Below are 14,849 nucleotides of genomic sequence, written 5' to 3' on the forward strand. Positions count from 1 at the left end.
ACTCTATCAAGTCACATGTCTGATGAAAACAATGACACCCCCATCATCATCAAGGAAAGCCATTATTCCTTAACCTGAAGAATAGCCTCCTTTATACTCTGACTCAGGCTGCCTCTCTAACCTCACCAGTTTCATCTAACACCACCAACCCTTCCCACTCAATTGCTTGATGAAGCAATATAGTATTGTGTCTACAGCTAATGCTAATCCATTCTCTACTTCTTCCTTTTAGTAATGGAATCCTTGAGTTTTCACTAAGTACAAGGTCTCCCTTGCAGATAGCTGTGACCAAGTGACCAGGCTGTGACCTGGATGTAAGGGAAAGTGATGTGTGCTACTTCTGGGTTATGTCATAAAAAGAAGATTCTTGCTCTTCACTTTTTATTTGTTCTCAGGGGTGAGAAAATGTATGTATTGGTAATAAACCAGCTTTGACCATGTAGATGAGGAAAATACCCTGGGGGTTGATGCAGCAATAAGACAGAAGGAACGTGGGTCCCTGAGGGTCAGCAGAGTATACCACCATTGTGCTTGGTTTGGGCTTCCCTGGAGATAAGGATTCCACTGCATTTATTTCAGAGGTGATTCCAAGAAACACCACTAGGGAGTGGGGAAGTGAAACAGAGAAGGGAGAGAAACCAATGAAGTGCGCTCATTACCATACGGGCCACTGGAGCTCAGTCACAATGGGGAATACTGCGAGAATGAAGAATGTGACTCAGAGTTATCCTGCCCAAGGAGCGAGGGAGCTGGGGTATTTATACACCAGCACTTGTGGAAATTGATTGAGGGATACTGGAGGAAGGGAGCATTCATCCCCTGGTACCTTGAGCTGTCTCACTCCAGGCAGAGTGCTCTGGGGACAGAGAGCGCCCTCAGGCAGGCACAGGTATTAGAAGGTAGATGATCTGAGTGGACAGAAATGGTAAGTCCTGAGGGGACTTGGCTACCTCACCATACAGATGTGTCTGCTACACTCACCCACCTCTCCATCCCTTTGTCTTAGCTTGGAATTTTACGAAAGAGAGAAATAAAACTATTTTCTTAAGTCACCATTATTTAGTTTCTGTTAACGCATACATCTCTGTTAATCAACAACGTACTTTACACAATAGCACGAGACCACCTGCATTCAAAGCCCATCTCTGCCACTTATTAGACGCAAGGGACTGAACTTCTCTAGCCCTCAGTTTCTCCTTCTGGGAAATGGGTCTATGTGTACTACTCCCTCGTGGGGCTGTTTTTTAAGGGTACGTGGGATGACACATGCAAAGCACCCAGAACACTGCCTGGCCCAGAGTGAGCCGGCTGCTCTTCTTGGTTCACTCCTAGAAGCCCTTTCCAAAAGCTGCTCTTGAATTTCCTTTGGTACTCCACAGAGTCTCCAGGACTGGTCCCTCCAAAGACAGAACACAATAGGCTGTCCCAGACCAGCGCCAAAGAATGTTATCAGCAGAGGCTCAATCTGCCTAGATGCTGCTGCCCCAGAGTCAAAAAGAAACTGGGACCAAATGCCAGGGCCAAAGATCAAAGCCAGGAAATGACAGCCAATCTCGGAAGAAAATGACAGGAAAAGAGACCAGGCCACAGGGAAGCCAGGAGAGGAGGGAGGAGATACCAGCACTTCACATGGAGTTTACATCAGAGGTTCCCCAGGCTGCTGAGCTTCTCTGGCCCAAGCATCCAGCCAGGCAGCAGGGAGCCAGCTCCCCACAAGGGCTTGGCCTGGCCGGTTCCCAGCTCTGCTCGGTTAGTACCTCCTTCATCATGCACCCTGGACGTCTGCAGAGGGATGGCCCTCACCCCCTCCTGTTTCCCCCCCCATTCCCCCGGCACCCATGGGAGCAGAGAACAGACCCCTGAAGCCCAGAAGCAGCAACTCCTGCCTTGCAAAGACCAGTCAATGGGGGCCAGGAATCATTTACAATTGCAGGGTTGCCCAGGGTAAATGTCTGATGCCTCCTGAAAGCGTCGAGAGAGAAATCACGGCAAGCAAGGGCTCTGTCATTAAGATTGGTTGAAATTGAACCTAGGGGGTTATTGTTTTAACCGTTACTCTCCACGGGTGCTATCACAGACACAGAACTGGTCGTTAATATTAATTATTCAGTCTACTTCTACGGAGCCCTTCCCTGAGCCAGGCTCGGTATTAGCCCAGGGTCTCAGAGACTAGGAGACAGGCTCCATGACTTTGATTAAATCATGTCCACTGGGGAGCAGCCAAGCAACCAAGTGTGTGATCAGCCCGGGATGTTTTAAACACTGACTGATAGTAAGTACCTGGATCTACAAAGTTGCGGCTTCCTGGGCCTCACTCCCATCGACTTAATCCAGGACCTGCATTTTTTTTAAATAGACTTTATTTTTTGGAACAGTTTTAAATCTACAAAAAAATTGGGAAGATAGTACAGGGAGTTCCTATACACCCTCTCCCCAGTTTCCTCTATCATTAACATCTTATGTGCCCATAATACATTTATTAAAATTTATGAACCAATGTTGATAACATTTTTATTTACCAAAGGCCAAAGTTTATTCAGATTTCCTCAGTTTTTACCTAGTGTCTCTTTCTGTTCCAGAATTCCATCAGGATAGCACATCACATTTAGTCACCATGTCTCCTTAGCCTCCTCTTGGCTGTGACGATTTCCTAGATTTTCCTGGTTTTGATGACCTTGACAGTTGTGAGGAGAGCTGGTCAGCTGTTTTGTGGGTTGCCCCTCTACGGGAATGTATCTGATGTTTTTCTCATGATTAGACTGCAGCTACAGATGTGGGTAGGGAAACCACAGAGGTAAAGTGCCCTTCTCATCACATCATATCCAGAGTGCATACAATCAACATGACTTATCACTGATAATAATGACTTTGATTGATAATGACTTTGATCACCTGACAGAGGTAGTGTTTTTCAATTTTCTCCACTGTAAAGCTACTCTTTTTCAATCACTTCCCTACTTTACTGTCTGGAAGGAAGTCATTATGTGCAGCCCCCACTTTAAAAATGGGGAGTTGTTGGCCCTACAGATTTAATGCAATCCCTATCACATTACCCATGACATTTTTCACAGAACGAGAACAAATAATCCTAAAATTTATAAAGAACCATAAAAGACCCAGAATTGCCAAAGCAAACCTGAGGAAAAAGAACAAAGCAGGAGGCATAACCCTCCCAGAGTTCAGACAATACTAGAAAGCTACAGTAATCAAAACAGTGTGATATTGGCACAAAACCAGACACATGGATCAATGGAACAGAATGGAGATCCCAGAAATAAACCCACACACTTATGGTCAATTACTCTTCCACAAAGGGAGCAAGAGTATACAATGGAGAAAAGGGGCAAGAATGTACACTGGAGAAAAGACAGTCTCTTCAGCAAGTGGTGCTGGGAAAGTTGGACAGCCTCATGTAAATCAATGAAGTTAGAACACACCCTCACACCATACACAAAAGTAAACTCAAAACGGCTTAAAGACTTAAATACAAGACATGACACCATAAAACTCCTAAAAGAGAGCATAGGCAAAACATTCTCTGGCATAAATTGTACCAATGCCTTCTTTCTCCCAAGGCAATAGAAATAAAAGCAAAAATAAGCAAGTGGGACCTAGTCAAACATACCAGTTTTTGTACAGCAAAGGAAACCATAAACAAAACGAGAAGATAACCTACAGACTGGGAGAAATATTTGCAAATGAAACAACTGACAAGGGCTTAATTTCCAAAATATACAAACAGCTCATACAACTCAACACCAACAACAAAAAACAAACAATCCAATCGAAAAATGGGTAGAAGACGCAAATAAACATTTCTCCAAAGAAGACATACAGATGGCCAACAGGCACGTGAAAAGATGTTCAACATCACTAATTATTAGAGAAATGCAAACCAAAACTACAATGAGCTATCACCTCACACCAGTCAGAATGGCCGTCATTAAAAAGTCTACAAATAACAAATGCTGGAGAGGGTGTGGAGAAAAGGGAACCCTCTTGCACTGTTGGTGGGAATGTAAGTTGGTGCAGCCACTATGGAGAACGGTGTAGAGATTCCTTAAAAAACTAAAAATAGAGTTGCCATATGACCCATCAATCCCGTTCCTAGGCATACATCCGGACAAAACTATAATTCAAAAAGATACATGCACCCCAATGTTCATTGTAGCACTTTAACAATAGCCAAGACATGAAAGCAACCTAAATGTCCATCGACAGATGAATGGATAAAGAAGATGTGGTACATACATATACAATGGAATATTACTCAGCCATTAAAAAGGATGAAATAATGCCATTTGCAGCAACATAGATGGACCTAGAGATTATCATACTAAGTGAAGTAAGTCAGACAAAGACAAATATCATATGATATCACTTATATGTGGAAGCTAAAAAAAGATACAAATAAACTTATTTACAAAACAGAAACAGACTCACAGTCTTCGAAAACAAACTTATGATTACCAAAGGAGAAAGGTGGGGGGGAGGGATAAATTAGGAGGTTGGGGTTAACATTTACACACTACTATATATAAAAAAGATAATTAACAAGGACCTACTGTATAGCACAGGGAACTCTGCTCAATACTCTGTAATAACCTATTTGGGAAGAGAATCTGGAAAAGAATAGATATATGTATATGTATAACTAAATCATATTGCTGTATACCTGAAACTAACACAACATTGTAAATCAACTATAAAATTTTTTATATACAATAAATATAAAATAAATAAAATTTAAATGAATATAAAATAAAAAATTAAATAAATAAATAGATAAATAAATAAAATAAAAAGGCAAAAAAAAGAAATGGACACATTAACAAAAGTTGCTAAATTGAATTCACTCATTAATTCCCTATGTGTATTGAGTTTCTCTTGCCATCAGCCAGGCATTGGGCAGGTACTAGGGATGAAACACTGATGAAAGAAACAGACATGGCCCTGCCCTCAAGGGGTTTACAGTCTGACGGATGCCCATCACGACCCACATGCTGCATCTGAGTCACAGCGGAAGAGAGTAACGTCTCCTTGCAAGAACACAGGTTTCAGGGTGATGCAGGGCCAAGAGTCAAGCCTGGTCTTTACTCTTACTGGCAGTGTGAGCTCAAGAAAGTCAGTCCAGTCCATTTCCTCTTTTACAGGTGCTAATAATGCCTTCCTCACAAGCTTGTTCAGTCATTCCTTTTTTCAACAGACATGACTGGATGTCTGCTATGTGGAGGAACTGGGGTGGTCTTTACTCTTACTGGCAGTGTGAGCTCAAGAAAGTCAGTCTAGTCCATTTCCTCTTTTACAGGTGCTAATAATGCCTTCCTCACAAGCTTGTTCAGTCATTCATTTTTTCAACAGACATGACTGGATGTCTGCTATGTGGAGGAACTGGGGTCATAAACACGAAAAATATAGTCTCTGGCTTTCCAGAGCTCATTGCAGGGGAGACAGACATATAATCTGCTGAGAAATTTCCTGCTCTATCTCCCCAGAGCCTGTTTGGTACATAACAGTATGCACAAGAAATATTTTCCAAATGGATAAATGTAAATAAAAACACCATAAGGCTGTGTGGTAAGTGTATGCCAGCATAGATAGCCATTCATTTACTCAGTCAATGGTTCAAAATTATTTACTGAGCATCTACTCTGTGCCAGTCACTATACTAAACTAGACCATAGGAAGACAGGAGTGGACAAAACAAAGACCCATGGAATATTCTGGCTTGATGCAGTTTTCATTCCACTGGAGCTAGATGGATGATAAACAAATAAGTAAATCAATGCATAACTTTCTACCAGGTAGTATTGGGCTATGAAGAAAAATAGAGCAGGATAAGGAATCAGAGAATGGCAGGAGTGGAGGTGGTTGGACCAATCAGGATACATTGAGTTTCCACTGCAGAAACAAACAATGCCAACATCGCAGGGGCTTTGTGTGACATAAGTTTATATTTTGTTCTCATGGGGTCTGCTGTGGGTGTGGACGAGGAGGCTCGAATGCTGGGTTCCTGCTCAGCCTCCTGGACTTGCTTTCTCTGACCTTCCCTGTTCCACCATCTGGGTTGGAAGCTCCCGCTGTGTGCTGCCCCACAGTCCCGCTCAGGGTCCACCAATTTCCAGTGCTGCCAGCCTCAGCGTGAGGATCCAGGGCCCACCAGGGCAGGTGAGGCGAGAACCCAAGAGGCAAGCACCCACAGCCCAGGGTCACATGTGGCGCTTCTGCTCCAGGTTCACTGGCCGGAGCTAGCCAGCCACCACACCGAAATTCCAGAACTCAGAGAAACGTAATCCCTTGAGCCCACAGAACTTGAGGAGAAACCAATATTCTTTTTTTCCCCTAGCATCATTGAGCTAAATTATTCAATATTTGTGAACATTAGTAATAGTCTAATGTCTACGAAGGATTTCTTTTTAAACACATGGTCATGAAGGCCTCTCGGAGGAGGTGATTTTTTAGCAAAGTCTGAAATGAAATGATAAGTCATGCAGAAATCTGGGGAAAGAATGTTCCAACCCGAGAGAACAGCCAATGCAAAGGTCCTGAGCTGGGTATGCTTGGCATGTTCAAAGCTGTCAGAGTGGCAGAATGTTGGGAAGTTCAGAAGCCTCAAACAGAGGATCTTTGATCTAGGGCTTACAGAATGAACAGGAGTTTGCCAGACCTAAAAGTGGTAGTGTGTTCCAGACAGAAGCAGAGTAGGGGCAATGACAGTGTGAGGACAAGATGAGATTATATGGTCAAGAGTGCTTTATAAAGCAGAAAGGGCTCCACTCACACCAGTTGCTCTTAGTCACCAAGAAGCCAAACAGAAGAGGGAGCAAAGCTACTAGAACAAATCGTAAAGAAAGCTGAAGAATCTGGGAGGTAGCTTTGTCAGGGAAAATAAACTTATGAGAGATTAAAGGAAATCGGTGACAAACATTGGCATTAGTAATAGAGATATAGCCTTCATCTGAGAGGTCCTTTTGGTGCTCTAGAATCTTTGGAGAAAGTTGTGGAACCTGTACATACTTGATCAAAAGCATTTTGTTGCTGGTTCTGCTGCCATTGCACCTGTTGCCACTTTACAAGAAAACTCGGGGAAAATCATGATAGGAGATTAAGCATCATACTAGAAACTAGTCTGATTAGATGCATATTAGTTCAGGTCTTCCAGAGACACAGAGCCAATGGGGGCGGGGGGAGAGAGGGAGGGAGAGAGAGAGAGAGAGAGAGAGAGAGAGGGAGAGAGGTGATGAGGAATCGGTTCATGTGATTATGGAGGCTGAGAAGCCCCACAACCTGCCATCCGCAAACTGAAGACCAACCTAGCAAAGCCAATGGTGTAAGTTCCAATCCAATTCCAAAGGTCTGAGAACTGAGAACACAGATGATACAAGTCCCAGCCTGTAGGCAAAACATTGATGTCCCAGCTCAAGTAGTCAGGCAGAGGGAGAGAATTACCCCCTTCTTCCACCTCTTTGCTCTGTTCAGGCTCTCAGTGGACTGGATGATGCCCGCCCAAATCGGGGAGGGCAATCTGCCTTACTGAGTCCACTAATTCAAATGCTCATCACATCCAGGAACACTCTCACCAGACACACCCAGAAATTAGCATCTATTCTGGACACCCCATGGTCTAGTCCAGTTGACACATAAGGTTAATCATCACAAGATGCCAGTTCCCAAAGAAAGACACGAACAAGTCAACCCATCCTTCAGAGCCGAAGTTGACAGTCCTGGGCTCAGGAAAACCAGAGAACCGATATTGACCCCCCAGGGACCTATCTCTCCAGACTAGGAAAAATTGGCAAGTGGTTACCTTTACTGAAGCAATAGAACATGGAGGTTAATAATACAAGGCAGATCTGGTTCCATCTCATCTCTGCCATTTACTACGTGTATGTCCTTGGACAATCACTTCCCTCTCTCAGCCTACTTCCTCACCTGTAAATTGAAAATGATAATAACAATACTATCTTCTTCAAAAAGCTGTGGTAAGAATTCAAAGATAATGCATGTAAAACACTCAATAAATATTAGTTATTATGGATACATTTAAATACTCTTCTTGGGCTTCCCTGGTGGCAGAGTGGTTAAGAATCCGCCTGCCAATGCAGGGGACACGGGTTTGAGCCCTGGTCCAGGAAGATCCCACATGCTGTGGAACAACTAAGCCCGTGCACCGCAACTACTGAGCCTGCGCTCTAGAGCCCGTGAGCCACAACTACTGAGCCCACGAGCCACAACTACTGAAGCCCACGTGCCTAGAGCTGGTGCTCCACAACAAGAGAAGCCACCGCAATGAGAAGCCCGTGCACCGCAACGAAGAGTAGCCCCCGCTCTCCACAACTAGAGAAAGCCCGCACACAGCAATGAAGATGCAACGCAGCCAAAAATAAATAAATAAAATAAAAATTATAAATAAATAAACACTATTCTTAAGAATCCTATTACAGTTAGAAAAGGGTTCGTAGAAAGTTTGAGAAGAAAATGTATAACGATTTAATTGCAGATATTCAAATTGTGACAGAAGGAGGAAGGAAGAATTCAACTTTATTAAGCACTAACCGTGTGACAGACACTCTTAGACCCTTTAAATCCATAGTCTCATTCACTGCTCACAACTCTCTCTGAAGAGTGAATTAGGCACTTATTGTCTTCATTTTTCAGAGGCTAGGTTTCAGGAAGGTTCAGTAACTTGTTCAAGGTCACAAAACTCCTAAATGGTATTTTTTTTTTCTGACTGCTAAAACCTGTTCTCTTTCCGTTACAGCAAATATGTTCCTGTATGTTACCAATATTCTTGCTGTTATTCTCAATACTAAGGTTAATCATTAATCTCTCAAAAAACACATCCAAAGTCAACCCTTTGGCTCAAGAGCAATTCATTTCAAGGGTAAGTGTGATTCTTGGTAATGAGGTTTTCAAGAAAATCATAGCCCTTACTAGCAATGTAACTTGGGGGTGAATTCCCTAAACTCTCAGAGCCTTTATTTGTTCACCTGCAAAATGGTGATCATAATACTTTGCAAAGTTACTATGTAGATTAAATGAGATTATACTGCGATATGGGAAAGCACCCAGCATAGTGCCTGGTTTTTTTAAAAATAAATTTATTTATTTTTGGCTGCCTTGGGTCTTTGTTGCTGTGCGTGGGCTTTCTCTAGTTGTGGTGTGCGGGGGCTACTCTTCGTTGTGGTGCACGGGCTTCTCACTGCAGTGGCTTCTCTTGTTGCGGAGCATAGGCTCTAGGCATGTGGGCTTCAGTAGTTGTGGCATGCAGGCACTCCGCAGTTGTGGCTTGTGGGCTCTAGAGCGCAGCCTCAGTAGTTGTGGCACACGGGCTCAGCAGTTGTGGTGCACAGGCTCTAGAGCGCAGGCTCAGTAGTTGTGGCGCACGGGCTTAGTTGCTCCATGGCACGTGGGATCTTGCCAGACCAGCACTCAAACCCCTGTCCCCTGCATTGGCAGGAGGATTCTTAAACACAGCACCGCCAGGGAACTCCCAGTGCCTGTTTTTTAATCTGAGTCTTCAAATCAGTCCTACTGAAATATTGGGCTGGCCAAAAAGTTCATTCGGGTTTTTCTGTTTGCAAATCCCTTACAGTGAGAAACGATTAAAATGATAACCTAACTTCTAATAGCCACGGTTACTTTGCAGCTGTAAAAAAAATGTTTCCTTGAACAAATTCTTCTGGGGAATTAAGAAAGCAAGGGAGTTCATCTTTCCTTTTCCAAGTTAAGAATAAACAGAAAGAATAAACAGTAGAAACTAAACTAAGTTCATAACCCGATATTATAAATTTCTTATTTTTACCTACCAGGGCATGTGTTTCACTTTTGCTGTGTGTGAGTATGTAGGGGATATCCAAAAAAAAAAAAAAAAAATGCACACACTGGATTTGTTAAAATAATATCTATGTTGAATTGTTAGCTTTTAAAATTCACTATTATTTGGGAAGAAGACAGGAATCCTAATACAGGTATCAACAATATCTCCCAGATGTACAAAATCAGTGGTTTCCAGCGTTGCCTGATGCTAAGAATCACCTGGAGAGCTGACTCATTCCCTGTAGTGTGGGAGCAAGAAATCCATGCTTTCACGAGCACTGCAGGTTATTCTTAAAACCAGGCAAGTTAGGAAAATACTATTCAAACCCAACTTGCGAATTTCAAGTTGTATCACCTCCCCCATGAGTCTACTAATTTTGTCCTCAAGTATTTTCGGCAATGCAGCTACCGAATCACTAAACAATTCCCTAATGTGACTAACAATTAACTTCTAATAAAGAAAAGTACTGCTATGATTAATTGCAGAAAAGAAAGTACAAAATGAAAACTGTCTGTCTCTCTGAGCGGTGAAGAAAATCTTCTGACCGCGTTGGAGTGGAGAAGCCCACTTCGAGCAGAGAAAGTGATCCAGTGCGTCTCTTTGACCAGATGGTTTCAATCAGGTCCTACCTGCCACCCAGGTAAGTGTTTTGCAACATTAGTAACTCTTGTCATCGAGCCGGAAAGAAAGTATCACAAGAACAGGGCAGAAGGAGATGACTGAGGGGAAGAAATTATGAACAACTGAACTAAATGAAGTTAATGAGGATTCACATGATATCCTAGGATTTACGGAGCCCTTTATACAAGCATCTCCTCATTTAACCTTTAGAACGATTCTGTGAGGTAAGTGATCCTCACTCTACAGTCAAGGAAAATCAAGGCTCAAGCTAGTGATCACATTGTCCCTGGACACTCGGTTCTTCAGATTCTAGTTTCCTGGCTCTTTCAACACTGGGAGCTGCTTTGACAGACAATATTGGACTAGAGGGAAGGGATTTCTAGGAAGGAATGCAATGAAGAGGGCAACTGGCATGAATCAAGCAGAATAAAATATAAGTAGAAGAAAAGGTTGAGGGCTTTTTAGCAGACATCAAGAGAGAGGGCATTAGAGGATTCAGAAAGCAAAAGTGACCAGTGACTGCAAGTCAACCTCATAGATGTTAAAGCTGTGCTAGGGTGAAAGCTTGTCAGGGCAGACCCAACACTGAAAGGTCCTCAGCAAGAGGGAGAACATTCCCATGATTCTCACCAGGTACCAGCCCCAAGAGCACAAGGGGTGCAGCCGACCTAGAGGGTCACCGAAGGGTCATCACTCTGAATGTGGTGCCCTGGGCCTGAAGACCGTAAATCAGAGACAGACGTGCAGGGCTGTGGGGCTGGAAGGTCCCCTCTGGGGTCTCTGCCCCAGCCCTCTGGCCACTGTCCTGACCCAGTCCTCCTCAACTCTGCCCTGGTCTCTTGACTGGCCTCCCTGCCTCCAGCCTCTCACGCCGTCTGCGAGGTATCAGTATCATTTCAAACTGCAACCTGAGGACTCAACCGGATTCCTCTAGTAAAAGACATCCAGCCACTCACATGATGCCTGAGATACGGTTAAGTGTCGCAGTTAATAACTCTAGCACTAGAGTCGTCAGATGGCCTGGGTTCAAATCCCAGGTCCTCTCCCACTAGCCGTGGATCCTTAAGAATTTACTTATCCTCTCTGAGCTTCCTCTGTGAAAACGGGATATGGGGATACCAGTAGTACCTGCCTCACGGCCTGTAGTGAAGCACTTTGCACAATGCCTGGTAAGTGGTACGTGATCAGTAAATGGGGGCTGTCATTACTGCCATCAAAAACAGTAACCCCGGGCTCCCCTGGTGGCACAGTGGTTGAGAGTCCGCCTGCCGATGCAGGGGACACGGGTTCGTGCCCCGGTCCGGGAAGATCTCACATGCCGCAGAGCGGCTGGGCCCATGAGCCATGGCTGCTGAGCCTGCGCGTCCGGAGCCTGTGCTCCTCAACGGGAGAGGACACAGCAGTGAGAGGCCCACGTACAGCAAAAAAAAAAAAACAAAAAAAAAACACTAACCCCAGGAAGATATATCTGGATTGTCTGCACAGCACATCCTTAGCTAGCAATTGTCCCAGTACAGAATCAACTCCTGGCCACCACAAAATGACTCTGGGCCTCCACCTACCAGTCGTTCATTCATTCAGCAGTTTTTAAGGGCCTACTAGGAGCCCGAAACTGTTGTCAGTGCTAGGGAAGCTCTATTTTTTATTTTCTATAAAAATTGTATATGTTTAAAGTGTACAACACGATGTCTTGATATACACACACATTGTAAAATGATTACTACAGTCAAGCTAATTGACATTTCACCTCACAGTTACCCTTTTTTTGTAGTGAGAACAGTTAAGATCTACTCTGTTAAATCTCAAGTACATAATCCAGTATCTTAACCATAGTTACCGTGCTGTACCTTAGATCTCTATAACTTACTCATCCCGCAAAACTGAAATTTCGCGTGCCCTTTGACCGCCATCTCCTCTTTTTCTCCACCCTTCCCCACTCTGGTAACCGCCATTCTACTCTCTGCTTCTGTGAATTTGACTTTTTTGGATTCCACATATAAGTGAGATCATGTGGTATTTTTCCTTCACTGCGTAGTTCCTTTAGCGTAACGTCTTCTAGGTTCATCCATGTTGTTGCAAATGGCAAGATTCCTCCTTGTTTAAGGGTAAATAGTATTCCATTGTGTGTGTTGTGTGTATGTGTGTATGTGTCACAATTTCTTTATCCATTCGTCTATCAACAGACAATTAGGTTGTTATCATATCTTGGCTGTTGTGAGTAACGCTGCAAAGAACATGGGATTGTGGATATCTCTTCAAGATTCTGATTTTATTTCCTTTGGACATATGCATTGCTGGATCCTGAAATGCACTGCTGGATGATGTAGTTTTATTTTTAATCTTTTGAGGAATCTCCATACTGTTTTCCATAATGGCTGTACCAATTTACACTTCCATCAACAGTGTAAAGGGTTCCTTGTCTCCACAGGAGAAAGAGAGCCAAGAACATTACAGAGAAATTGTCATAGCCAGGCCTGGATGTGGCAATGTCATTTCCAACCATAGAGTTCCTAGGAAGAGCACATGCAATGGTAACCATGCAGCCAGGCCCTGCTAGAGAAGTAACTGGAAAAGTAGAAGGTGTTGCTTCCTAAGAGGTGAGTAGGGTGTGATTAAAAGAGTTAAGAGGAGGGCAGTTCCCTCCAGCCCAGCTGTCTGGGAGAAGCAGGGGTGGCATTTCTCTCTTCAGTGGTCAGTCCTGCATTTCCAAGCAGTGCAGTTCTCTACCCACAAGGGAGAGGGAAGGCTGGACAAGCTCAGCTTCAAGCAGAAGCTCGCCTTTGCCCAAAGGCTTCTTCTGCCCATCATCAGACTGCTCTCCCGCAGGCAGGAGCCAAGCAACTACTGAAGTGGAAGGTTCTGTGTCCCTCCTCGTCCTCATGCTTTCAGTGCCCTGGCCTTCCTTCCACAGTGGTAGCTGCTACAGAACAGGGCTGTTAATCTTCAGGATGGGAGTAACAGGCAGAAGGGCCGCCTTGGTACAAAGGTTCCTGACTCTGATTCACAGCCAGGACTAATAGCAATAACTATAATGCCCAACACTTACAAAATAAGGCTTCGGTACTCACCTCTAATAAATTACTGACTGCCTCTCTTTTCCCACGCCCAGCTTCCATTGCTCACGCTTATCTCCTCTGTGGATTCCCAGCACCTGAGGGTTATATAACACCACAGAGCCCAACTTCCCAAACCTGACTGCCGACCTGAATCATCTGGAATGCTTGCTAAATACGCGATTACCAGGCCTCTCCCCTGGAAATGCTAGTTCTGGGAAGAGGCCCAGCAATCTGTATTTCTAAGCAGAGTTCCAGGTAATTCTTACCTTCGGGAAACGTTGAAAAGCTCCGATAGAACACATAAGGCCATGATAAATAATTGCTGAAAGTTCCTCAGCTGGAAAACACAATTCTATGTAGCGTTTAACGCCATTGCCTTAGAGTTTTGTTAAACAGCTGATACTTGGGCATTACTTAGCAGTGATTTCATTTGACTCCTTTCATCACCAGGGGGGTTAACTGGACATTGGGAGCAAAGAAGGTAAGTGACTTACTTAAACTTGTCCAGGAGAAAATGGTGAAGTTGATGACAAAGCCAGGCTTTTGGACTCCAGAGTCAGCCGTGCTCTTGCCCCCTCGTTCTCCTGCATTTCTTCATTCAGTGAATCTTCATCAAAGGCCTTCTGTCTCCCAGTGGTGCGCTGGGTAGAGACTACGGAAAGGATGGGAAGGCAGGCCACGCTGTCTAAAGCAGCAGTGAAGGTTCCTCGCCGACTTCCCATCCTCCTGGGGCGGGGACGGGGCGGGGGTAGGAGAGGGGAGGACAAAGATGCAGCTGGGGTGGTGGCCAGGAGGCTGGGCAGAAGCTACCGGAGACTGTGACACCGGCCGCTGATCGGGAGGGGCTGGGGCCTGGACTCCAACCACACAGGGTGGCTTAGAAATTATTAAAGGTCGAGGAAGGCAAGCAAAGTTCACAGAGGTCAGCCAGAGTATTGGTGACCCCCGACCCCTCGACCAAACACTTGGCTTCTGTCCGGTCTACGCTCCTGCGGGGTGTGAGGGTGTCTGTTTCCCACCACCTGCCCCCCACCACAGCTGCTGCCCCCTCCTCCTGAAAGCCTCCTTCCCCAGTCACCACCTTTCCCCGTTTTTCTTCATACCCCAGGCCGAATGCCTGCCCCTCCAGGAAGCCCCTGTCTGCACTTCCCTTGGAGTCGTTGGCATTGAACCCCTCATATTAATGTTCTCTGCCACTTAGACTACGAGTCCCACGAGGGTGGGCGGGAGGCCAGATGCAGCCCTGCAGCTCAGGACCGAGCAGTCAGTGGAGTGGCAGCGTGCTCTCTTGACACCCGGGGTGAGGCCCACTCAGCCCCGCGAGGCGGCCGGAGCGCAGGTGGTCTTTACCT

This window comes from Globicephala melas, chromosome 6, assembly GCF_963455315.2.
Source record: "Globicephala melas chromosome 6, mGloMel1.2, whole genome shotgun sequence".
NCBI classification, from domain to species: Eukaryota; Metazoa; Chordata; class Mammalia; order Artiodactyla; family Delphinidae; genus Globicephala; species Globicephala melas.